This window comes from Girardinichthys multiradiatus, chromosome 21 (genome assembly GCF_021462225.1).
Source record: "Girardinichthys multiradiatus isolate DD_20200921_A chromosome 21, DD_fGirMul_XY1, whole genome shotgun sequence".
NCBI classification, from domain to species: Eukaryota; Metazoa; Chordata; class Actinopteri; order Cyprinodontiformes; family Goodeidae; genus Girardinichthys; species Girardinichthys multiradiatus.
Window position 1 is genome coordinate 9,877,172 of NC_061813.1, and position 24,484 is coordinate 9,901,655.

The following is a 24,484-nucleotide window of genomic DNA, read 5'->3' on the forward strand; positions in this document are numbered from 1 at the left end:
AATAAATTCCTCACTACAGTCAAGTGAAACCACGCTCATGCAGCAGATGTAAGAAATGGCAAGTGGTAGAGGAATGTGGTCTGGCAGTGGGCAAGGCCTAAAGAGAGATGGAAGTTCTTCTCACGTTAACACTTTCTGTTTAGGAAGAAAAGGGGCATTGGTGATGGACTGAGCAGGATTTAATCACATATGCCTGTGTTTGTGTAAAAAGGAGAAGGGTACAAGGTGGTGATCATAAAAAGAAAAATCAACTCAAATTAACTTTTTTTATGAGGAGCCTGAAAAATGTTTTAAAGAACGCCTTCAGAGAGCAGCCAGTATTTAAATCATGCATCCACACATTTTTGACTTGTTCATGTGACCACAAAGTGAAATCTAAACATGCAGAGTTGTGAAAGCAGAGACTCAAAAACAGTGTGGAAACCAGTGGGCCTGGCAGGCAGCATGGCAAAGCTATGGCAGCCAGATCTGAAGGCCAGCAGAAGAACAAGGCCTCACATCATTCAAGCATCAGACTGGAGCCAAATCCATAATTTTACCATAAATCTAAAATCGACTGGGCGCCCACAGCAAATGCGGGAGCTCTCTGTTCCAGATGTTGGTCATAGTTCTTTAATTCTTTCTCCCCCTCATCAGATAAATATCTATACATATTAGGAGTAAAACTGAAACATAAAGCTGACTAGATTCATGTTCCCATCACAGGTTGTTTTATAGTTTGATGAAGTCAAATCTTGATATATTCGACGCAACCACTCTGCTCGTGTTGACTCATTGTTATCAGACACCTCATCAAATCCCAAAAAATTTAATAAACTGTGTCTGCAGTGGGTGGGTAAATCTGGAAGGTTTCTGCTCCATACTAGACACATTCACTGTGTTTGTGCTGCACAGTGTTTCAATCAATTTCAATTGTAATTGTAAATGTTAGGTTTAAAAGGAAGGTCTGAATTGAGTTTAGGTTAGGTTTAGGGTTAGGGTCAGGCCATAGAAATAAATGGAAAATGAATGAAAGTCAATGCAAAGTCCCTGTAAAGCAGAAAGACTAGGGTGTGTGTGGTGTGCAAAACTGTCTGATACCTGCTTAGACAGATGTAAACATTTCATTGCAACACTGCTGGAAAAACAAGCCCAGGTATAATGCCCTATATGTGAATTTGGGAACCACTGTGACCTGAAAGCAAAAGAAAAGGTTAGAAGGGAGTAGGTAAAAGAGTCAGGCAACTATCTGTTCACAGCCCCAGGATAGCACACAGCAGCAAAGGGATAAGAGGACGCAGTTAGATTTTTATTGCAAGTTACCCCCAGGTAAGATGCTTGTGAAGGCTCCAAAGCAAGAACACAAGCCCAAACTCAGCGGGGTAATATCATGAGCTATATCACAACTGATGGCATTGAGATATAGACTAAATAGGTACCCCATTATTATAGTTACCTTTCCATCCCACTGTTGTTGGGCACAGATACAGTTGCACAGATGCTGCAGGAAGTCATTAAAAGAGGCTTACATCTGGACAGCAAGCCATGCTGCCTTGGCCAGGTCTTCCTCATAAAAAGAGATTTGTGGGACTTCCAGGTTAAATAAAGATATTAAAATGTTGTTGCTGTTACAAGAACAGCTCAAGTTATATTTGAAACAAACAACAATCCTTTTCTGGAATCCAAGACTAACAGCCAATCAAACTGAGTTTTAAGTTTTGGACAAAGACGATACCAAATAAGAAATGTTTTTTTTTTTTTTTAAATGACCAAAATGCTCAACAATTTACAAGTTATCACAAAGGAGCTGTGTCAAGTTAAATCTGTGTGGTCCAGAACTCAGCCAGCCTCTGTATATGTAGAAGGAATGTTTTCAAATATACAATTCTGTGCTTAGTTTTATACCATTTTTAGATTTTGCTTCAAACTAGAGACAAGGTGTCGAAAAAAAACTGCAACAAGAGACAGAAAATATTGACAACTGCGTTAAAGCTCTAAAAAGTCTAAATCTGTGCATACATTTGGGTGTCATGTGATCTTCTGTCAGATATTCACAATGTCACAAGCCTCTGACAACAAATCACTGTAGAGATTGGACAAGGTAAGATCATGAAGATTATGGGACAAAAATGTAATGTGGTACACCCAAAAGAACTTTGCCCTACCACAGTAGGGTTGTTTTATAGCAGGCATCTTTTTTAACTAGTCAAACTACTAACAGGACCCACCTTGGTGCAGTGATGACGGGATTGTTCATCAGCGCTGCCGGAGGACCTCTTCTAGGACAATAATGTCCCTCTTTTAGACCATCCTGCATATTCACTTGATATAAATCCGAAATGTCTGGGGATGGAAGGTAAGGAAGGTTTTACTAAGGCATTTCAAGATCATAAATACCTTTTATGTATCCATCTTTGCCACATAGAGCAACGTTTCCTCCAGCCTACTGGAAACACTCAAACCAAGCATCTCTAAATAAATTATTGAAGTGATCAAGAAGACAAGAACAGTGTACTTCTCCCCGTGGGGAAGTCCTTTTTGACATTGTATTTCCATTTTATTATTTGTACATTTGTGACAGCAGAGGTGCCCAGCTCCAGTCTTCGAGGGCCAGAGTCCTGCTAGTTTTAGATTTGTTTGTGCTTTAACACTCCTAAATCAAATAATTAGGTCATTAGTAGGACATTGTCTAACTTGACTGCATATTGAGGGGGTAATTTAGCTATTGGATTCAGATGTTTTGGCCCTGGGACACATCTAAAAGTTCCAGGACACCAGCCATCAAAGACTAGAGTTTGACACCTGTGGTTTACAGCCTCCAAACAGCCGATGCAATCATTACTCAGACCATTAAACCCACAGAAGTACCTGCACTTGAACCCCACAAAGTGACTCCCACAGCATATGCAGTTACAAAACACTTGTCACGCCTTTGTTATTCCACATAATCTGACTGAAAGGAAATCCTCCAACAAAGTGGATATTGCACACACAGACTGAATGAAATTAAAGTATGTGCTGTTTGTGTGACCTGGGTCCAATTTCGTAGGAGTGAGCTTTAGCTAAGTTTGGTTCACTCATGTGAAGCTGAAAGGGGTATGTTTAGACTTTGTATTTTTTATTTCAATTGTCCACTATGAGAAGGCAGCCAAGTTTCCTGTGGCTGGTCATAATGAACCTAAACTCAGGTTACATTTAAAATTGACATGAGTTTATTATCAGACTTGGAGAATACCTTGATCTCTTCAGAGAACTGGGCAGATGACCAAACATCTGACTAGGAAAACACTGATTTCCCTGGGTCTTAAACACAAAATTATAACTTCAAAGTGAATAGAACAGCAGTCTTATCATTTTGGTGGTTTACAAAAAAGAAGAAAACAAGAAACTAATCTAACCCCAAAAACATGTGATCAGTATGGCAAAGACAAATAAGCAAAGGAATTACTGCACTGAGGCCAGATTCTTTATACAAATAATGAAGTTGTTTTTATATATGCCAATCATCTCCCAAAAATTGATAAGTTTATAAACGATCTTTCACTGGTAGCAAAGCACTGCAGTCCAGCCTGTGTCTAGTCCGTGGAAATCTTTGAGGCATGTGGAAAACTAACACCCAGCCCATGTTGACATAAAGTGATTAGTTTACTATAGGAGCCAACAGCCTGAGTATGAGGGTTTGCTTCCAGTTTACAGCAGTAGCTGTGAGTGAGATTTGAAACAGCGAATTACGACAACGCTGAAGAATCTGATGTGCAGAGCCAGTGTGTGGCCCGAGGTCTACCACACAGAATGAGAACCGTGAACACGAGAAATTAGAGTGCAGGAGCACCCCTGCTAGCCTGGCCTCACCCCTTGTGCTTATTGTCACAGTAACTTGAGGCATAGATGAGAGTAACCCCCACAGAAAGAAGAGTTCCTCCCATTTCACTTTTCTTATAGCTTGTGCACATGGAGGTGGGTTTCTGAAAATAACAAGAGCAGGGTAAAAGAAAATTTTCAGCCTCAATTAGATTGACAGGGCAATAAATATTAGGAATCTCAATAAAAGCCCTATTACCATCTGAACTAACATGCTTTTGAAGACAGGGCTCCACACCAAACAGACAACATTTCTGCTTGTCAACCTCTAGGAATCCTAAAGCAATTGGTAAATATCCATAATTTACACAGCTGCTGAATTAAAGGATGTAGGCAAGCCTATGTTTATACATAAAACTAAATCAATAATGGGTTTTCCTCAAAATTAGATTATGAAAAATACAGGTCCTTCTCAAAATATTAGCATATTGTGATAAAGTTCATTATTTTCCATAATGTCATGATGAAAATTTAACATACCTGTCCATATTTAGACCCTTTGACATTTCATGAAGCTAAGGATGTGGTTTTAGGTTTCCTTTAGGTCACACAGAGGTCGGTCAAACCTTTTATGCTTCTCTCAAGTCAAGACAATACCCAAGAGCTCTTGACTGTGCCTGTTCATTCTACAGGTCCTTCTCAAAATATTAGCATATTGTGATACAGTTCATTATTTTTCATAATGTCATGATTTAACATTCATATATTTTAGATTCATTGCACACTAACTGAAATATTTCAGGTCTTTTATTGTCTTAATACGGATGATTGTGGCATAGAGCTCATGAAAACACAAAATTCCTATCTCACAAAATTAGCATATTTCATTCGACCAATAAAAGAAAAGTGTTTTTAATACAAAAAACGTCAACCTTCAAATAATCATGTACAGTTATGCACTCAATACTTGGTCGGGAATCCTTTTGCAGAAATGACTGCTTCAATGCGGCGTGGCATGGAGGCAATCAGCCTGTGGCACTGCTGAGGTCTTATGGAGGCCCAGGATGCTTCGATAGTGGCCTTTAGCTCATCCAGAGTGTTGGGTCTTGAGTCTCTCAACGTTCTCTTCACAATATCCCACAGATTCTCTATGGGGTTCAGGTCAGGAGAGTTGGCAGGCCAATTGAGCACAGTGATACCATGGTCAGTAAACCATTTACCAGTGGTTTTGGCACTGTGAGCAGGTGCCAGGTCGTGCTGAAAAATGAAATCTTCATCTCCATAAAGCTTTTCAGCAGATGGAAGCATGAAGTGCTCCAAAATCTCCTGATAGCTAGCTGCATTGACCCTGCCCTTGATAAAACACAGTGGACCAACACCAGCAGCTGACACGGCACCCCAGACCATCACTGACTGTGGGTACTTGACACTGGACTTCTGGAATTTTGGCATTTCCTTCTCCCTAGTCTTCCTCCAGACTCTGGCACCTTGATTTCCGGATGACATGCAGAATTTGCTTTCATCCGAAAAAAGTACTTTGGACCACTGAGCAACAGTCCAGTGCTGCTTCTCTGTAGCCCAGGTCAGGCGCTTCTGCCGCTGTTTCTGGTTCAAAAGTGGCTTGACCTGGGGAATGCAGCACCTGTAGCCCATTTCCTGCACACGCCTGTGCACGGTGGCTCTGGATGTTTCTACTCCAGACTCAGTCCACTGCTTCCGCAGGTCCCCCAAGGTCTGGAATCGGCCCTTCTCCACAATCTTCCTCAGGGTCCGGTTACCTCTTCTCGTTGTGCAGCGTTTTCTGCCACACCTTTTCCTTCCCACAGACTTCCCACTGAGGTGCCTTGATACAGCACTCTGGGAACAGCCTATTCGTTCAGAAATTTCTTTCTGTGTCTTACCCTCTTGCTTGAGGGTGTCAATAGTGGCCTTCTGGACAGCAGTCAGGTCGGCAGTCTTACCCATGATTGGGGTTTTGAGTGATGAACCAGGCTGGGAGTTTTAAAGGCCTCAGGAATCTTTTGCAGGTGTTTAGAGTTAACTCGTTGATTCAGATGATTAGGTTCATAGCTTGTTTAGAGACCCTTTTAATGATATGCTAATTTTGTGAGATAGGAATTTTGGGTTTTCATGAGCTGTATGCCAAAATCATCCGTATTAAGACAATAAAAGACCTGAAATATTTCAGTTAGTGTGCCATGAATCTAAAATATATGAATGTTAAATCATGACATTATGAAAAATAATGAACTTTATCACAATATGCTAATATTTTGAGAAGGACCTGTAGAATGAACAGGCACAGTCAAGAGCTCTTGGGTATTGTCTTGACTTGAGAGAAGCATAAAAGGTTTGACCGACCTCTGTGTGACCTAAAGGAAACCTAAAACCACATCCTTAGCTTCATGAAATGTCAAAGTGTCTAAATATGGACAGGTACAAAAATGTAAACACAAATGTTCAAGTGATCAAAATGTTTCCACCTGCAATGACAAAGAAATCAGTTCTGGTCATGCTGGTTGGTACCTGTCAGGTTTCTGTTGCTCAGATAGCAAACTAAAAGAGAGCAGACCTGGGTTTTGGTTTATTTCATAGGAAGGACGAACCAAGATTAAAGGTCAATTTCTTGTACCTCACCTCAAAATGTAGCGAGGCTACAAACCTATGGATTACTTCTGCACTGGTCTGGAAAAAAGGTTCAGTTTTATTCACTGGACTGAAAGACCCCCAAATCCTCATGGAAAATGAAGTGTAGGTTGAACTTTTTTTAAATTCAAAGTAATTCATTCCTTTCAGAACATCAGTTCAGGTGACGGAGCTGGAGATACATCTTTCCAATGCTCCTCTAACTATTACTGTATACGTCTAGTTGGTAAAACACTCACCTTAAAGCAATGAGCATGACAAAGTGAGTAATGTCTAGGAACCCAAGACCTTATGAAACCATGCCCGACACCTCATTACATTTTTATACATGACAACATGATTGCTTATTGGAACAATATTCCAGACAGTCTGTTGCTGCCTTTTCAAGCAGAAGAAAGCAGAGAGAAAAGGCTGCGCTAATGCAAGACAGATCCACACTCTTAGCTGAGTGCTGAGTTGCAGGCTAAGATAGAACATCAGAAAGTTGTTGGAGGAATACATTATTGGCTAGTATTGTTTTTAGCAGTTAGAGCAACACTTAGCAAATCCCACTGGTTTTCCAACTTACAGCTGGAATGCTCTTATATCGGTTGTGACATCATTCACAAATCAGAGCTCAAACTTCAGAGAAATTAAAACAAACCTTTCCAGTTTGAAACTAATAGGCATTTTTGACCAAAAATCTTCATATTTTGTCTGGATCTTTACATTCTTTTGTTTTCTCTAGCTAGCATATTATCAGAGCTAATATTATCTACAAGTAAATGGTTCATAATCTATTCTTTAGGAACACAAACTTCATTTAGTTTATCAAACCTGTTTATTCCCTCCTCTAAACTCTTACAGCATGTTCAGCTTATCCAAACCTTTTCATTTCAACCCAGTGGACCAACCATTTTGTGTTCATGCACACTGCTAGGGAGAAATGTGCATACACCCATCATAAGAATAAATATATTTGACCAGTTTTTTTGGTTCAAATGAAGAATACAGCAAATAACTAATGAACTAAGTACACGTTGGCATTTATAATAAACTTTCTGTAATCCACAAAGAGTCCAAATAATATTTAAATCAGAATCAGCTTCATTGGCCAGGACTGTGTGCACAAGCAGGGAGTTGGACTTTGGTTTCAAGAGCTCACTGTCATAGTGTTATGTATGGCTCTGACCCACATGCAGAATCACGCTCAAGGGAAACGGTACAAGTTTGAAAAAGGTTTATTTAAGGAGAATGGATCGGTATGGTGTGCAGGAACAACTGTAAGGAAAAACGACAAGTAAGTGGCACAGTAAATGAAACCGTAACTTAAATGTGAAATGTCTCTTACTAGGAGGGAGTAGGCCATCCGCCAGAAGGAGAGGGATTCAAACTGGAGAAGGAGTGAATATGGAGTCAATGGTAAGTCCGATGATTTCTTAGTTACTTGGGTGAGAGCTTGGAGTGCGGGCGAAGCATCAGCGGAGAGGTGGAGGGTGGACATGTTAGGTTGAATGGTCTCTGGAGAATCCGGGTCCGGAAGCAGCAAGCCTGGGAAGTTCCAGAGTTTGGCGTCGGGTAGGTGTGTGTGGAAGATCCTTCCTGGGGAGATCCAAGGAGCGAGGCTAGTGCGAAACGAAGCCACTGGGGCCAGCCTAGGTAACCTCCAGGTAGTCGCCGGTTCAGTTCACTAAGAAGAACAAAGAACAAGTTAAACGTTGTCGAAGGCAAAGTACACATAAACATAATTAATACGAGGCTGGCTGAGTAGCTACCACAGAGGCTAATACTCGAGCGACGAGATGCTGGCTGCTTCCTGCTTAAGTACTCCAGGACTCAATCACCAAGATGGAAAACACCTGTCTCCACCACTAGCGCCTACTAGGAGTCAAAAAACAGACAAAAACAGACAACAGAAACTCCAACCCCGACACTCACAGTGTACTGAGATTAGTAGTATAAATCTAGAAACTTTAAAGGAAATAAAATAAGGAATAAGGATAAAATGAAAAGTATGTATATGTATGTACAGTCACTTTTTTGTATTATATAAAGAAGAAAAAAAAAGAAGAATAGCAGGTTGGCGTCCTGGATGGAGGGAGGTCAGCCTGAATGAATGTGTCTGCTGACCTAATCATCCATTGTAGTTTGGAACAGGGCCGGTTCTAGGGATGCATATATGAGGCAGCAGGCAGAAATGTGAAGGGGGCATCATCATGGGTACACATTATGCTCCGACATGTTTATTGTTGTTATTAGTGTTTTCTTTATGGGATTGGGGTAAACTGTGTATTGCTGTGCAATGCAATCCACTGGTTTCCTCTCAGTCAGGCTTCTTTTGAACACGTTGGCCTGAAAAAAAAATAGCTTTGGGTCGGTTGTTAAAATTTAGCAAGTTTTCAAAACATTTGGAGGGTTTATAGAAATTATTAAAAAGGGAAAATTCTATCAAAATACTTTTTATTGTGTGACAGAAAAACAAAAACCTGTTCTGTTGAACTTGACATCATCAATCAGTGATGGTCATTGGTTAATCGACTGTCACTGTGAAATTATAATGGTCAACTGTAAACGCCCAAAATGCTGCTAGAAGTTCATCTAATATACACTGAGGTGCGGCCTTTACTTCGTTAAGCTTTGACTTGATGTTGAGAGACGGCTTCATGGGGGGGAAATAAAAAAAAATAAAAAAATATAAAAACAATCTCAGTGTCCGAGGCTGGGTGCTTTGGTGTGTGCCGGCTCACTCCCGGTGGCTGCTTGTTGTGGACTAGAACCCTGGGCTCTGTCGGACCTCGGCTTGGGGAGTGATATGTCCCTGGGTCTCGGGTCTCTGGGTCCATGCTGGATCTGCTCAGGCGTAGACGGCTGACAGTGGGGCCTGTGGGCGGGTCGCTGCAGCTCCCTGCGGCTTCTGCACTGTGGCTGCTGGGTGGTTCCCCTGGGACTCTCACCTGCTCTTCTCTGGGGGGAGGGTTGCAGTAGTCACAGCGGTGGTTCTCCTGGGGTTCCTGTGCTCTGGGGGGACTATGGATGTCTATGGCTCGGATCTCCTCCGCATCTGTCCCAGGTCCAGGGGGGCAGGTCTGTGGCTCCTCACACTTGCTATTGCATATTTTTATGGAAAAACCTTGTATACACATGCACTTTCACACTCAGACCCACAACAGATACACAAATGTTCTATATTAAGCCATATTTACCACTAAATACATCTTGCATTCATAAGTACCGTTCACATTTTGTTAAAACAGCTGTTAATATGAACGTTTCTCCAGGTGTAGAAGCAAGCAGGATGTTATCTTGTATTCACTTTATCCTTCTTTCTTTCCTCCATTCTTTTCTCCTTCTCTCCCCTTTTCCTTTTTGCCCCAGCTCTCTCTCTTTCGTGCTTCTTATTTTTCCCTTTTCATTTCTGTCTCTGTGTCCGTAACAATTAAAATAATCCCAAAGCAGTTTCTAATTAAGTTTTTTTATAAATCTCAAGCAGAGCTTTAAAGCGTTAGCTGTAATGCTCCACTTGTGAAAGTAAATCTTTTGGGCTTTTTCTTGCAACTCAGACAACAGTTCGGAGCGCTACTCTGCTGGACAGGACACGGTTAGAAAAACAAAAACAAAAAAACAATAAACAAAAAGCAAATACAAAAAATATCCAGAAAGCTAAAATCCTGGATTGCCCGTGTCCCAGAGAATGACTCCAAAGCTTGTTGTAATACACAAAGAACATGGTGCCACCAATAGATCTCAGTTGGGTCTGGTGCCAGTCAGAACATGCACAGAATTTAATACAATAAAATTAGAATAAAAACCAGAATATATATATGCTTTTATAGCCTCAGTTTTTTGGCATTTTTTGGCACTCAAATACCCAGATTCCTTTAAATTATCTATATGAATCAATGACCAAGTAAGGTGGATCATAAACTTTAAATGTGATTTTTAATGAGTGGTGCTGCCAATATGCAAACATATTCTTCTGCAAGGAAATTTGTCACTCAGCCCGTGCTGTGAAGGTTGTTAGAAAACTTCTTATGTACTGCGGCATCGTTTGCACTCATGACCCTTAGTTGGAACCTTTTGGAAAAAGCATTTAGTCTTTCCAAGTGATCAAGTCAGTGGGTTTTTCTGGACTTAAATGTCCAAAGTATGGTGGGCTCATCAAAAAGCACTGAAATGAGAAATGATTTTCCAATACGAGATTGGAATTACAAATGCAGCTACTACTGCTGCACGCCAGCACCAGTTTGTTGTCCAGATTTCTCAGTAATGTGAAACTGCTTTGCAGGAGCCTGAAGAGTAAATCTAAAACCTGATGAACAACCGTTTGTGTACATCAATAAAACAGGTTAAGAAGAGAGAATGGCAGTGGTGCCTCAAGCCATGACTACAAAATCTCTGCAGCAGAGGAATCTGAACAGGGGACCAAACCTGACTGCCACTGAGCTCCAGCCCAGAGTACTGACCCATGTTAAATCAGTTCAGTGTCTCACAGAGACACTCTGCACGGTTCTGTCATAAACTTAGTGATTGGAATGACAGACTTAGACAAAGACAAAGGACAGAGGACATGAAGAGTCAAGCAGTTTAACAGCCCTCTAATATCAGTTGGTCACCTTTGGTTAGACCACATAATCTTCAGTCTGAGGAAGGATGAGGTGTAGGTTCTGAGACACCTGGGACTTTTAACTAGACCCGAAAGGCTCAAGATAGATGGGCTTAAAGAAAAATTCTCCACCCTCATCGTGCTCTAACAGCGTATGTTCAGATCACTGAGGATCTGATGGTCACCAGGGAAGGAAAGTCCCACTCTGCCATGTGGTATAAAGATGAAATATGTTTAATTAGACGGAGATATTTTTCCTTCTCCTCAAGTAGAGCCTGACTTCAGATTGTTCTGTCACCATCCAGTGGGCCGTTTCCTTACTGCAAGGAGAGCTTTCTGTTCTTCATTGGGACAAAGCTTCTGCCTGACAAAAATCTGCACCCATCATCTGTTCCTGCTTAACCTTGTTCAATGTGTGAAACACAAGGTCTGATCAGCATTTAAAGAGAAAATAGCTCCAGGTGGTGGATGAATAGATGGAACATGGGGAACACAGAGGTGGAGGAGACTGTTTTTCTTCCTCACTTTTCTAAAACAAGCCTGTCCATCCAACTGAGGAGCAACATGGGTGGAGGTGTCCAACTTTCAGCTGGATGTTGATAAAGTTCCTCTGAGAATAACAGAGTCAGGAGGAGAAGGACTGACAGTTAAATGACCTCCAAGATCTTTCTGAAAGAGCCAATCAGTTCAAAGTTCTGCTCCAAAACTTTACATCAGTTTTATTATTCAGTCTTTTCCTGTTTCCCTACATCCCGACCATGGATGGGTCGGAGAAACGCCAAGTTTTCAAAGCAAACGGCCAAAAGACGATTAGAACCTCATCAGGAAAGTATGAGAAGTGGAAGACAATGTCAGGCTTCTGATACATTCCCGGGCTTGACTGGATGGAATGGTTTCATATTCATGTAATTTCTATCTAGACCTGGACAGGAAGAGAAAGAACTTTACCATTCAGATCTATTTAAACTAAGGTGCCATCCTTTATTTAGCATCAGGACACAGGAAGGAAGGCTATTGGTGATTGAACCATAACAGTTGCCATGATTACAGCTCAAAGACAAATGTGCTGCAGAGCCATCCATCTGCTTCAGTGTCTGCTGATCAGCTTCCGCCTCATTATCTGATACTGAGTGGTCCTAAGCTTGGCAGACAATTTTATAGGCTACCTGATCCTTTCCAAATGTATTGACTGTCAATATTTACACTAGTTTTGGTTTCACAAGTATGTGATAAAAAATAAACTTTGTCTGCTCAAATCAACTCAAGCAGTGTAATTGTTACATCTGGAAATATATATTTTACCTTCCTCTTTTACCACTACTAGATAAACTTTTTAACTGGCAATCAGTTTGTAATTGGCCTAAACAGAGTTGAGTAACAGGTAGAGTTGATGCAGATAATTTAATTATTACAGGACTTACAGGAAATGGCTTCAGCAAAACACGAAGACATCTGACAGGGAACCAAAAGCGGCTGGAGCACAAGGAGACTGGAATGGACAATACTGAATCTGGCAAGGAGATAAGAGAACTAAGAAGCTTTTAACTGCTGGGAGAGCTGATGATGGCCATGAAAACCAGGTGCAACTAATCAGGGGAAGGGGGTGCAGCTGGGAAACAGGTGAATCAGGGAAAACTGAAGGAAGGTTAGTAATTAAAATAGAGAGACACAGAGGGAGCTGAGTCAATACCCGAAAGGATCTACTAACCAAAAGGAAAAAGGACTAACACCAAAATGAGGTTAAAACTATTACACAAAAATAATGCAAATACAAAAACAAGTGAAAACCAAAACACAAACACTTATAGATCATGAGACAGATTATTCATTGACCTGGAGTTTAATAAAAGAGAATTAAAAAAAATCTTCTGTTACTAAACATGTAATGGCACAAAAATGTTAATCACAGCAGTAAAATAGGATTTTGAATGATGCATTTTTACAGATTGACACAGAGGAATAAAATCATATCAAACATTTGTTTTTGGCACTGTAACAGCTAATAAGTGGATGTACTGTTTTAGATTGTGGTTAAAGACACATCAGTTACTTTGTCACAATTTTAAAGATCTCTGTCAGAGATGAAAAAAACTGTTCATGAGATTGCACAATATGGCATAACAAGCGTGCACATCCATACTAAATAACATCTAGCTTGCACTACTCCATCTTGGCATCTGAAGCTGTAATTATTATGTGCTACAGTGAGTTTCTGCATGTTTTGTATCACCTTCTCCAAGGCCAGTGCACATAGAGGAACAATATGCTTTAATTAGTGCAATCTTTACAGGAACCGGGCACATTCTAAATGTACAGGTCCTTCTCAAAATATTAGCATATTGTGATAAAGTTCATTATTTTCCATAATGTCATGATGAAAATTTAACATTCATATATTTTAGATTCATTGCACACTAACTGAAATATTTCAGGTCTTTTATTGTCTTAATACGGATGATTTTGGCATACAGCTCATGAAAACCCAAAATTCCTATCTCACAAAATTAGCATATTTCATCCGACCAATAAAAGAAAAGTGTTTTTAATACAAAAAACGTCAACCTTCAAATAATCATGTACAGTTATGCACTCAATACTTGGTCGGGAATCCTTTGGCAGAAATGACTGCTTCAATGCGGCGTGGCATGGAGGCAATCAGCCTGTGGCACTGCTGAGGTCTTATGGAGGCCCAGGATGCTTCGATAGCGGCCTTTAGCTCATCCAGAGTGTTGGGTCTTGAGTCTCTCAACGTTCTCTTCACAATATCCCACAGATTCTCTATGGGGTTCAGGTCAGGAGAGTTGGCAGGCCAATTGAGCACAGTGATATCATGGTCAGTAAACCATTTACCAGTGGTTTTGGCACTGTGAGCAGGTACCAGGTCGTGCTGAAAAATGAAATCTTCATCTCCATAAAGCTTTTCAGCAGATGGAAGCATGAAGTGCTCCAAAATCTCCTGATAGCTAGCTGCATGGACCCTGCCCTTGATAAAACACAGTGGACCAACACCAGCAGCTGACACGGCACCCCAGACCATCACTGACTGTGGGTACTTGACACACCTGTAGCCCATTTCCTGCACACGCCTGTGCACGGTGGCTCTGGATGTTTCTACTCCAGACTCAGTCCACTGCTTCCGCAGGTCCCCCAAGGTCTGGAATCGGCCCTTCTCCACAATCTTCCTCAGGGTCCGGTCACCTCTTCTCGTTGTGCAGCGTTTTCTGCCACACTTTTTCCTTCCCACAGACTTCCCACTGAGGTGCCTTGATACAGCACTCTGGGAACAGCCTATTCGTTCAGAAATGTCTTTCTGTGTCTTACCCTCTTGCTTGAGGGTGTCAGTAGTGGCCTTCTGGACAGCAGTCAGGTCGGCAGTCTTACCCATGATTGGGGTTTTGAGTGATGAACCAGGCTGGGAGTTTTAAAGGCCTCAGGAATCTTTTGCAGGTGTTTAGAGTTAACTCGTTGATGCAGATGATTAGGTTCATAGCTCGTTTAGAGACCCTTTTAATGATATGCTAATTTTGTGAGATAGGAATTTTGGGTTTTCATGAGCTGTATGCCAAAATCATCCGTATTAAGACAATAAAAGACCTGAAATATTTCAGTTAGTGTGCAATGAATCTAAAATATATGAATGTTACATTTTCATCATGGCATTATGGAAAATAATGAACTTTATCACAATATGCTAATATTTTGAGAAGGACCTGTATTAGCTTGTGCATACATGAAGCAGCTTTGTCACCATATGTCCAAAACATCATACAGGTTGTCAGGTATATGAAACTTTGAACCACAATAGGGACCTTAATAACGGTGATAACTTGAGTCCATTGTTCAATCCTAGACAGCTCAGGCAGATGCAAACATACAGCCATGGTCATAAAGTTTGGCACTGACACAAATGGTTTGTTTTGTAAACACATTTCTATTGCTGTGAGATTATTATCTGGAATGCATAGGCTAATAATTAACTTTTTATGAAAAAAACGTTTTTACTTAATTTTTTGCCCTCGCAAAAAATAGATAGGAAACTTTTAGTATATCAATATAATAAGAACTGCAGAAGCTGTGATCATGTAACTCAATGCTGAAGACATTTGTGTCATTGTCGAAACATGGTTGCAAAGACCTGGCCTGATAAAAAAAAAAATTCTGTTCATAATAATCAACAACCAGATCAAATGAAAACAATACAGCAGAGAAAAAGCCACTAGATAAAAGATGTATTCCCATATGGATTTAAGGGTAAATAACAGTTTCTTTGGAAAACTTACTTTGCTTTACTTGAATTCTTAACCTCGAGTTCCAGCTTTGGCTGTTATGGTACGGGGCAGCTGCAAAGACATTTGGGAAGTAAAATCAAATTGTATTTCAGTTGCCTTGCGTGATCATGGCTTGTAGCAACCAAAGTGTAAAGTCAGACAGACAGAACCAGATAGAGTTGCAGCCACATTTCCTCAACCATACAGTGCATGCCACCTTCAGAAGATATAATTGTTGCAGTGGTGAAGAAAAAAACAAAACACATTCATTTACAATCAGGCACTAACTGGGACTACATTTCAGTTAGATGTGCATCACTGCACAGTATTAAGCAATAAGTAATTCTATTATTAAGCAATCTCAGGGAATGTTCAGCTGCATGATATTACGAGATGTAATTATTGTACCAACAGAAAACCAAGGAATTTAAAATCCTCCTGATCCCAGCTCTGCTCTTTCCCTTTTCAAGCTATAGTGGAAAAACACATTGTTAAATAATGACTCTCTCCTGCCTCGCTGCAGAACTGCCAAAATGTCACCACATCAATTCCTATTAATCTAAGAGCATACCCCTGGCGGGACAAGGCTGTGTTTCCTGGAGTATGCCACATGCCTTCTCATTAATCGAGGGGAAATTTAAAAGGGATTGGGGAGCCGCTTAAATAATACTTTGGCACCCGGAACGACTGTTTCTGGAAGAATTTTCTGCAGCAGGAGAAAGATGTTGGCTGCATCTAAAAAACCTGTGGAGTAAATATGGAAAATTTCAACATTGTTAACCCATGAGGAAGAAAAAAATTAAAACAAAACAAACATGGGCTTTGCCTTGGGCAAGAGATTAGCAGAGACAAGTGGACAAGAGAGGACCTCTAGGCCACATGTGAGTCTTTTTGAAAGCCAGATTTTTCCCTATAGATCAGCATTTCCACATAAAATAAATCTACTGTGTTTATGTCTTTCCTGTCCTAAAACTTCACATTTTCATCTATAGTCCACAGAAGTTCCCCAGCATCTAAAAATATGTCTTAAACAGATTCCTTTTATTTCCAACAAAAATGAGGAAAAGATTTATTTTTATTACTCATCATTCACTAACAGAAAATATTTGACTACTTGATGCTAGTTAGTTAACTTGTATGAAACTAGTTGTAGGCTACATTTATACTAGAACTGAAGCTCCAACTAGTTGGACAGAAGTGTTTCCAGCTGACAAAGACTGTGCTAAGACTGTGTGTTCAACTGGTTCAACAATATGGTCAACTAATGCGACCAAATGTGCACATAGTAAAGCAGTCACAAGCTACTGGAGAAAAATAATCCCTGATATTAAGGATAAAAAGCAGCGTAAAGTAATGCTGCTTTGAGGTACAAAGACAAGAAGGCCCTTTTAATTCTGGGCTATGGATGTGGGAAGATGATGCACTCACCTCAATGAGGCACTGTCTGTGCAAATGTAGGGCTGTAATATATGCAACTTTCCCAAACAGCCCAATCTTTTTGGCTAAAACCAACATTTTAGTGCCTGGCTGAGGGCTAACCCCTCACAGAAATGGGAGTCATACCAGCTTCAGAAGATGTAGTTCCATGGGTAAGTGGCAACTGGTGACACCACAGAATGTGAAAACAACAATCATGTCATTTGGTGCTACCATGAAGGTTATTTTTGAATAATGCTACCATGGAGTCTGGAAACACCCAACGTTTGTACTGGTAGCTAAAACAGAACAGCAATAAAGAGTTCTTCCAGTACAAAAGCATTGCTTGTTTCCACTGAAATATATAAAAAAATATCATCTCTTTAAAGAGTCAGGACAGTCACGACAGGTTCCGAACTGGTTAAAGTAGCATCTCATATTTTAAAGCTACTGTTTTAGCTGATGAAACTTCATGAAGCTTCAATGTTTTTTATCCACCTCTATAGTAAACCTCTTGTGTACTGGTGAGGTTTAATGACTTAAGTTAGTGCAATGACTTTGAGTTTTTTTAAACAATGACTAATTATGCTTATCTTAACTCCAAAATGTGTTATGGTAATTTTGAACTGTGAAATGTTGAGACGTTTCCATCATGGGGTTTTATTTGCATATGAAAATAAATATATGAACCTAGTAAAAAGTACCAGTTGTCACTCCTCTGGATTTTTGCTGTAGACTGCACTGGGGCAGCAGCTAAAGAGCAAAAGCATAAAAATAATATTTTTTTTGGACTTTAGACCTCTGAGTCTGTAGCTTTGGAGCCACATCACCTTTGGAATGTATCTCCGTGTTTCTTGCAGGTTTTTAGCCAGCCTGTCTCAGGACCTCAAAAGAAGGCCAATTACAATGATTTAGGGTTTTGGGAAACAGCTGAGACATAGACAGTTAAGGTGCTTTCACCCATTTCCCAGTCCTAAGGACAGTGTGGGTGTCTAGACTCTCAGCCACAACAGTTTTTACTAGTCAGTTGCCACATTTGACGACTGGCTAACATAAACGCTAGGCTTAGGGGTGGATGTTTTTCCTTTAAACTGTTTTTAAAGTCAACAACTCTCTGTAATCAGCTGTGCTCTCTTTGATAATGTTTTTTCCAATTAGCATTATAGTATGAGCCTTGACTGTGGTGCAAAATTGGACCAGATTGAACTGTGTGTAAATTAAATTTGAATCTGTTTATGTGATTGGATAGACCTGGTGTGGGGTGTGTGTGACAGACACATCACACACACACATGAGCACACACATACACATATTATGTGTTTCTATCTTTACAAGGACTTTGCATTGACTTTTAATTATTTTCCATTCATTTCTATGGCCCAACCCTAACCCTAACCTAAACTCAATTCACACCTTATTCTTAAACCTAATCCCTAACCGAAAAACAACACTTCTTGCATTGACTCTCATTGACTTCCATTGATTTCCACTAGTTTTTATGGCTTAACCCTGACCCAATCCCTAAAATGTACCATTGCAAGTACATACCTAATACTAAACCTCACCTAAGCTTAGTTTACACCTTAGTCCTAAATCTAATCTCTAGCAAAACACCAACTGAGGACCATGAAAATGTCCTCACTTTAATGATGAAATATGAAAAGTGGTCCTCTGTCAGCCGCACAAACAAGAACACACACACGCACAAACACACACTTTTTTATCGATGATGTCTGTCTACTTTGCTGCTAGTCTTGATTTGATCAAATCAATCAATCAATTAGGAAAGCATCTCTGTATCTCCTTTTTGTAGGGAAAAGCTGCCCTGGAACATGTAAGCAACCAGCTTCTTCAAATGGTCAGCTGGAGAGGACAAACTGGAAAAAAAGAAGAAAACACAGACTCACAGATATTTGTTTCCAAGGGCAGGAGTGGATAACAGACAAAGGCTGACTTTAATAAACGGGAGTCCGTAGAACATCCTTCACAGCAAGGTAACTAATTACTTCAATCTGCTCCAGGAGTCATATTTCCTCATCAAATGGGAAATCATTTTTACAACATCTGTGTTCTTGGATTTTCTTTCATGAGGTTTCATCGGCTGTTGACGTAGTAGAGTTTCTGGCCGACCTGATGGCCAAGGTGAAGTCTGGAGTCTGCCAAGAGGTGAGCCACGCCAGGAGAGAATCTATGCTTGTCTGTCTGCTGCTTTTGGGATAAATGTGTAGTTCGATGACTTCTTTCAAACCTTTCAGCAGCATGCTAGAAAAAAAGAGAATCAGGACGCTATGAGCGGTGTGGAATATCACCTAGGATTTCAATGGAAAATGTTGCTTAGTTCAGGTTTTGCATCGTCTCTTTCACCAGTTTTGGGAAAATGTGTTCATTCTTTGTTGCTGCATTGTTATCTACCAGACTCAATGTTTGCAGGCATAGGAGACGTTTTGGCTTCAGGTCTTTGGCAGAGTTCAGTTTCAGGCCCAACAGCAGCATGCAGCTTATATCAGTATGTAAGAAGACCAAGTCCTGAGGAGATGGACACACTTTAGAGGTTTTTGATATAAATTCAGTTCCCTATGATACCAAACACCGCACAAAGAACCAGCTGACTATTGAAGTTATTGTGTGGATCCACAACACCATAAGTGCACTAAAATCTTTATTGAAATAAACATTTGTGTCTTGATCTGGCTTAATTCCCCGAACTAATTGGAGGGAGATCTTTGTGTGGTCCTGGTTCAAATAAATAAAGCTTAAATAGCTTCCATCTTTTGGGAGGCAGCAGAAATAAATAGCAGGGAGCAAACACTGGGACCCAAACCGCTAATGTGCAGTGTGTGCTGGATGCACCTCACTTAATGCATTCAGCTACCGGGGTGGTTTGTCATGATTAGTTTGTTTAGCTCTTAAATACTGCCCCACCTTCTGTGTGATAAACAAACATCTCTTAGCACTGATCTCACTAGTGAGATCAGTGCTAAGTGGTGGAGAAAAGAGATCTGGGTCGTTCCAGAAACTCTGAGTTTCTTACCCAGTTTAGAAAGACAACTAAGTCTAACTCAGAATAAATCACCATGGTAACAGACACTGTAAAGGCAGCAGTAGGTAGGTTTTCTTGAAGAATCATCATGTATCTGAAATGATCGATTTCCTCTCCTTCCCCCGTCTGATCATAAAATATTTTTCTCTGTATAGTTTTATATTCTAATCTAAACTAGATGTGCTCTCCAAGCCTTTTTTATTTGTTTAAACTGATTTGCCTTCGTGAAATTGTCTTATCTCAATATCATTCCACAACCTCACAGCATGGATCTGTGTTCACATTCCAGCAAATCCTCTGGCTTTGTGCTGCGTTTCCATGAAAATGAGAACTTCTTCATTTTATCAGCAATGGTGATTGCTTTGGTAATGCAACAATATGTTGAGCAGTGAGAAAAGTAGCTGATCTAAGTGATTGTAATTAGTTGATCATATGTATTATGCAGAGTGATGTTGTGCATTTATGTTCATGATGTTTTATAGTTACAAATAAAGACAAAAAAAGGTTGTTGTCCTAGTGGTATGTTTGTTGCTTGAAACTGTCGCCCTCTCCAGAGTTTCCATGAGAGTTTGACGTTGTCTTAAGTTGGCCTGAACAATCGCGTAGTCTGTGATCCCTCAGCAGGTCCAGTTGTTAAGTGTGTGATCCTGAGTCTTTCAGTCGTGAAACAAAAGCCAGTCTGTTAGTGTGAACACCTAGTCTTCAAAATCTGGAACGACTGTGAAAGTTGAGTAGCGTGTCCCCAGCCTAAGGAGATAATTAGGCCTAATAGGAGATAGTTGTAAAATCTCTGTGCTGAAAGAGCAAAGCCAAAAGAATAAGAGAGAGTAATAAATAATCAAAAAAAGCCATAAACTGTCAGGTACAACCAGACACACAGAGTTAATATCAACAACTAAGTCATATAAACTGGCTTTACAGAACATTAGATCTCTGTCAGGAAAATAATTTTTAATCAATGACTTCATTACTGACCACGACATTGATGTTATGTTTTTAACAGAAACATGGTTACATGAATTTAATGAAGCTCTCATTCTGATAGAGTCGACGCCTCCAAACTACAATTTTCTTTGTGAGAGCAGACAGCAAAAAAAAGGTGGAGGGGTGGGGCCACTTTGTTTAAAGATTTATTAGTGTAAAAAAGTATTTCAGGGCAAATTTGACTCTTTTGAATATTTGGCTCTCCAGGCTTGTACAGGCCTCCTGAGTCCAAAACAAACTTTTTCAGTGATTTTAATGAGGTTTTATCTGTGATATGTGTTGATTATAACTGTTTATTTATTGTGGAAGACTTCAACATTCACACGGACAATCCTGAAGACTCGTACTCGTACTCGTCGTCTTCTGCTTTATCCTGGACCGGGTTGTGGGGGCTAGCAGACTCAGTAGAGACGCCCAGACGTCCCTCTCCCCAGACACCTCCTCCAGCTCCTCCGGGGGGAGCCCAAGGCATTCCCAGGCCAGCCGAGAGACATAGTCCCTCCAGCGTGTCCTGGGCTGTCCCCTGGGCCTCCTCCCTGTGGGACGTGTCTGGAACACCTCCCGAGGAAGGCATCCAGTATAGATGCCCGAGCCACCTCAACTGGCTCCTCTCGATGTGGAGGAGCAGCGGCTCTACTCCGAGCCCCTCCTGGATGGCCGAGCTCCTCACCCTATCTCTAAGGGAGTGCCTGGCCACCCTACGGAGGAAGCTCATTTCAGCCGCTTGTATCCGGGATCTCGTTCTTTTGGTCATGACCCAAAGTTGATGGCCATAGGTGAGGATAGGAACGTAGACCGACCTGTAAATCGAGAGCTTCACTTTTTGGCTCAGCTCTCTCTTCACCACAACGGACCGGCACAGCGCCCCCATTACTGTGGCAGCCGCACCGATCCGTCTGTCGATCTCCCGCTCCATTCTTCCCTCACTCAGGAACAAGACCCCGAGATACTTAAACTCCTCCACTTGAGGCAGGAACTCCCCTCCAACGTGAAGAGGACAAACCACCCTTTTCCGGTTAAGAACCATGGCCTTGGACTTGGAGGAGCTGATTTTCATCCCTGCTGCTTCACACTCGGCTGTGAACCACCCCAGTGCGTACTGTAGGTCTTGGCTAGAGGGGGCCAGCAGGACCACGTCATCTGCAAAAAGAAGAGACGAAATCCTCTGGTCCCCAAACCAGACCCTCTCCGGCCTTTGGCTGCGCCTAGAAATCCTGTCCATAAAAGTTATGAACAGGACCGGCGACAAAGGGCAGCCCTGTCAGAGTCCAACATGCACCGGGAACAGGTCCGACTTAGTGTCAGCAATGTGAACCAAACTCCTGCTCCGCTTGTACAGAGACCGGATGGCCCCAAGTAAAGGGCCCCAGATTCCATACTCTTGGAGCACCCCCACAGGGCATCACGAGGGACACAGTCGAATGCTTTCTCCAGGTCCACAAAACACATGTGGACCGGTTTGGCAAACTCCAATGAACCCTCGCGTACCCTGTAGAGGGTATAGAGCTGGTCCAGTGTTCCACGGCCAGGACGAAAACCACACTGCTCCTGCTGAAGCCGGGGTTCAACTATCGGCCGGACTCTCCTCTCCAATACCCTGGCGTAGGCCTTACCAGGTAGGCTGAGGAGTGTGATCCCCCTGTAGTTGGAACACACCTCCGGTCACCCTTCTTATGTAGGGGGACCACCACCCCAGTCTGCCAATCCAGAGGCACTGTCCCTGTCTGCCACGCAATGTTGAAGAGGCGTGTCAACCATGACAGCCCCACAACATCCAAAGACTTGAGGTACTCAGGGCGGATCTCATCCAACCCCGAAGCCCTGCCACCGCGGAGCTTTTTAACCACCTTGGTGACTTCAGTCTGGGTGATGAAAGAATCCAACTCTGAGTCCCTAGCCTCTGTTTCCACCAGGGATTACGTGATGGCAGGATTGAGGAGATCCTCGAAGTATTCCTTCCACCGCCCGATAATGTCCCCAGTCGAGGTCAGCAGCCTCCCATCTCCACTGTAAACAGTGTTGGCGAAGCACTACTTCCCCCTCCTGAGGCGTCGGACGGTTTGCCAGAATCGCTTCGGGGCCAACCGGTAGTCCTTCTCCATGGCCTCACCTAACTCCTCCCAGGTCCGAGTTTTTGCCTCTGCCACCGCCCGGGCCGCGGCACGCTTGGCCCCACGGTACCCGTCAGCCGCCTCAGGATTCCCACATGCCAACCACAGCCGATAGGACTCCTTCTTCAGCTTGACAGTGTCCCTTACTGCCGGTGTCCACCACCAAGTTTGGGGATTGCCGCCATGATAGGCACCGCAGACCTTATGGCCGCAGCTACGGGCAGCAGCATCGACAATAGATGCGGAGAACATGGTCCACTCGGACTCTATGTCTCCAACATCCCTCAGAATCTGGTCAAAGCTCTCCCGGAGGTGAGAGTTGAATACATCCCTGGCCAAGGGGTCCGTCAGACGTTCCCAGCAGACCCTCACTATGCGCTTGGGCCGGCCAAGTCTGTCCGGCTTTCTCCTCCCCCAGCGGATCCAACTCACCACCAGGTGGTGATCAGTGGACAGGTCAGCCCCTCTCTTCACCCGAGTGTCCAAAATATGTGGCCGAAGGTCTGATGATACGACAACAAAGTCGATCATCGACCTCCTGCCTAGGTTGTCCTGGTGCCAAGTGCACTGATGGACACCCTTATGTTTGAACATGGTGTTCATTATGGACAATCCGTGACTAGCACAGAAGTCCAATAACAAAATACACCGCTCGAATTCAGATCGGGGAGGCCATTCCTCCCGATCACGCCTCTCCAGGTGTCACTGTCATTTCCCACGAGGGCTTTGAAGTCCCCGAGCAGAATAATGGAGTCCCCGGGAGGGGCACTATCCAGCACCCCCGACAGGGACGCCAAGAAGGCCGGGTACTCCGCACCACCACTCGGCCCGTAGGCTGAAATGATAGTCAGAGACCTTTCCCCAACCCGAAGGTGCAGGGATGCGACCCTCTCATCCACTGGGGTAAACCCCAACACTAGAGCTGGGGGGCGACAAGCAAACCCACCCCAGCCCGCCGCCTCTCCCCGTAGGCCACTCCAGAGTAGAAGAGAGTCCAGCCCCTCTCGAGGAGATGGGTTCCAGAGCCCACGCTGTGCGTGGAGGCGAGCCCGACTAATTCTAATCGATATCTCTCGACTTCCCGCACAAGCTCAGGCTCCTTCCCCCCCAGCGAGGTGACATTCCACGTCCCTAGAGCCAGCCTAAGCATCCGGGGATCGGGCCGCCGAGGTCTCCACCTTCGTCCGCCGCCCTAAAGTCTAAAGTCCCTACACTGGCTCCCTGTAGCTTGGAGAATAGACTTTAAAATACTTCTGTTAGTCTATAAATCACTGAATGGCTTAGCACCAAAATACATTACAGACTTGTTGTCAGTGTATCAACCACCCAGACCTCTCAGGTCATCTCGCTCAAATCTACTCTGCATACCCAGAACCAGAACCAAACATGGAGAAGCAGCTTTTAGTTCTTATGCTCCACTAATCTGAAATAAACTCCCAGACAACTGTAAAAGTGCTGAAAGCCTAAGTTGCTTTAAATCGATCTTAAAAATGTATTTGTTTAGAGTGGCCTTTGATTGTGCCATCTAGGCATGATTAGTTGCATTTTCAGTCTAATTTTCCTTTCGTTTTCTTATCCATCATTCTATTGTCTTTATTTTTTTTATTACCTCTATTGTTTGATTTTCTGTATAATTGTAATGTTTTTCCTTATGTAC

The 24,484-nt window shown here is 42.3% G+C and overlaps 2 long non-coding RNA genes across 2 annotated transcripts; one reads left to right on the forward strand and one right to left on the reverse strand.

The window, feature by feature from the left end:
- Window positions 1-7,610: 7,610 nt before the first annotated feature.
- LOC124857812 lies at window positions 7,611-18,949 on the forward strand. Its single transcript, XR_007035689.1, has 4 exons — window positions 7,611-7,688; window positions 7,760-7,827; window positions 18,506-18,686; window positions 18,784-18,949. It is a non-coding gene; the product is annotated as an uncharacterized LOC124857812 (long non-coding RNA).
- Window positions 7,642-9,412, reverse strand: LOC124857813. Its single transcript, XR_007035690.1, has 3 exons — window positions 8,181-9,412; window positions 7,757-8,095; window positions 7,642-7,686 (listed from the first exon to the last, which is right to left on the reverse strand). It is a non-coding gene; the product is annotated as an uncharacterized LOC124857813 (long non-coding RNA).
- Window positions 18,950-24,484: the final 5,535 nt, after the last annotated feature.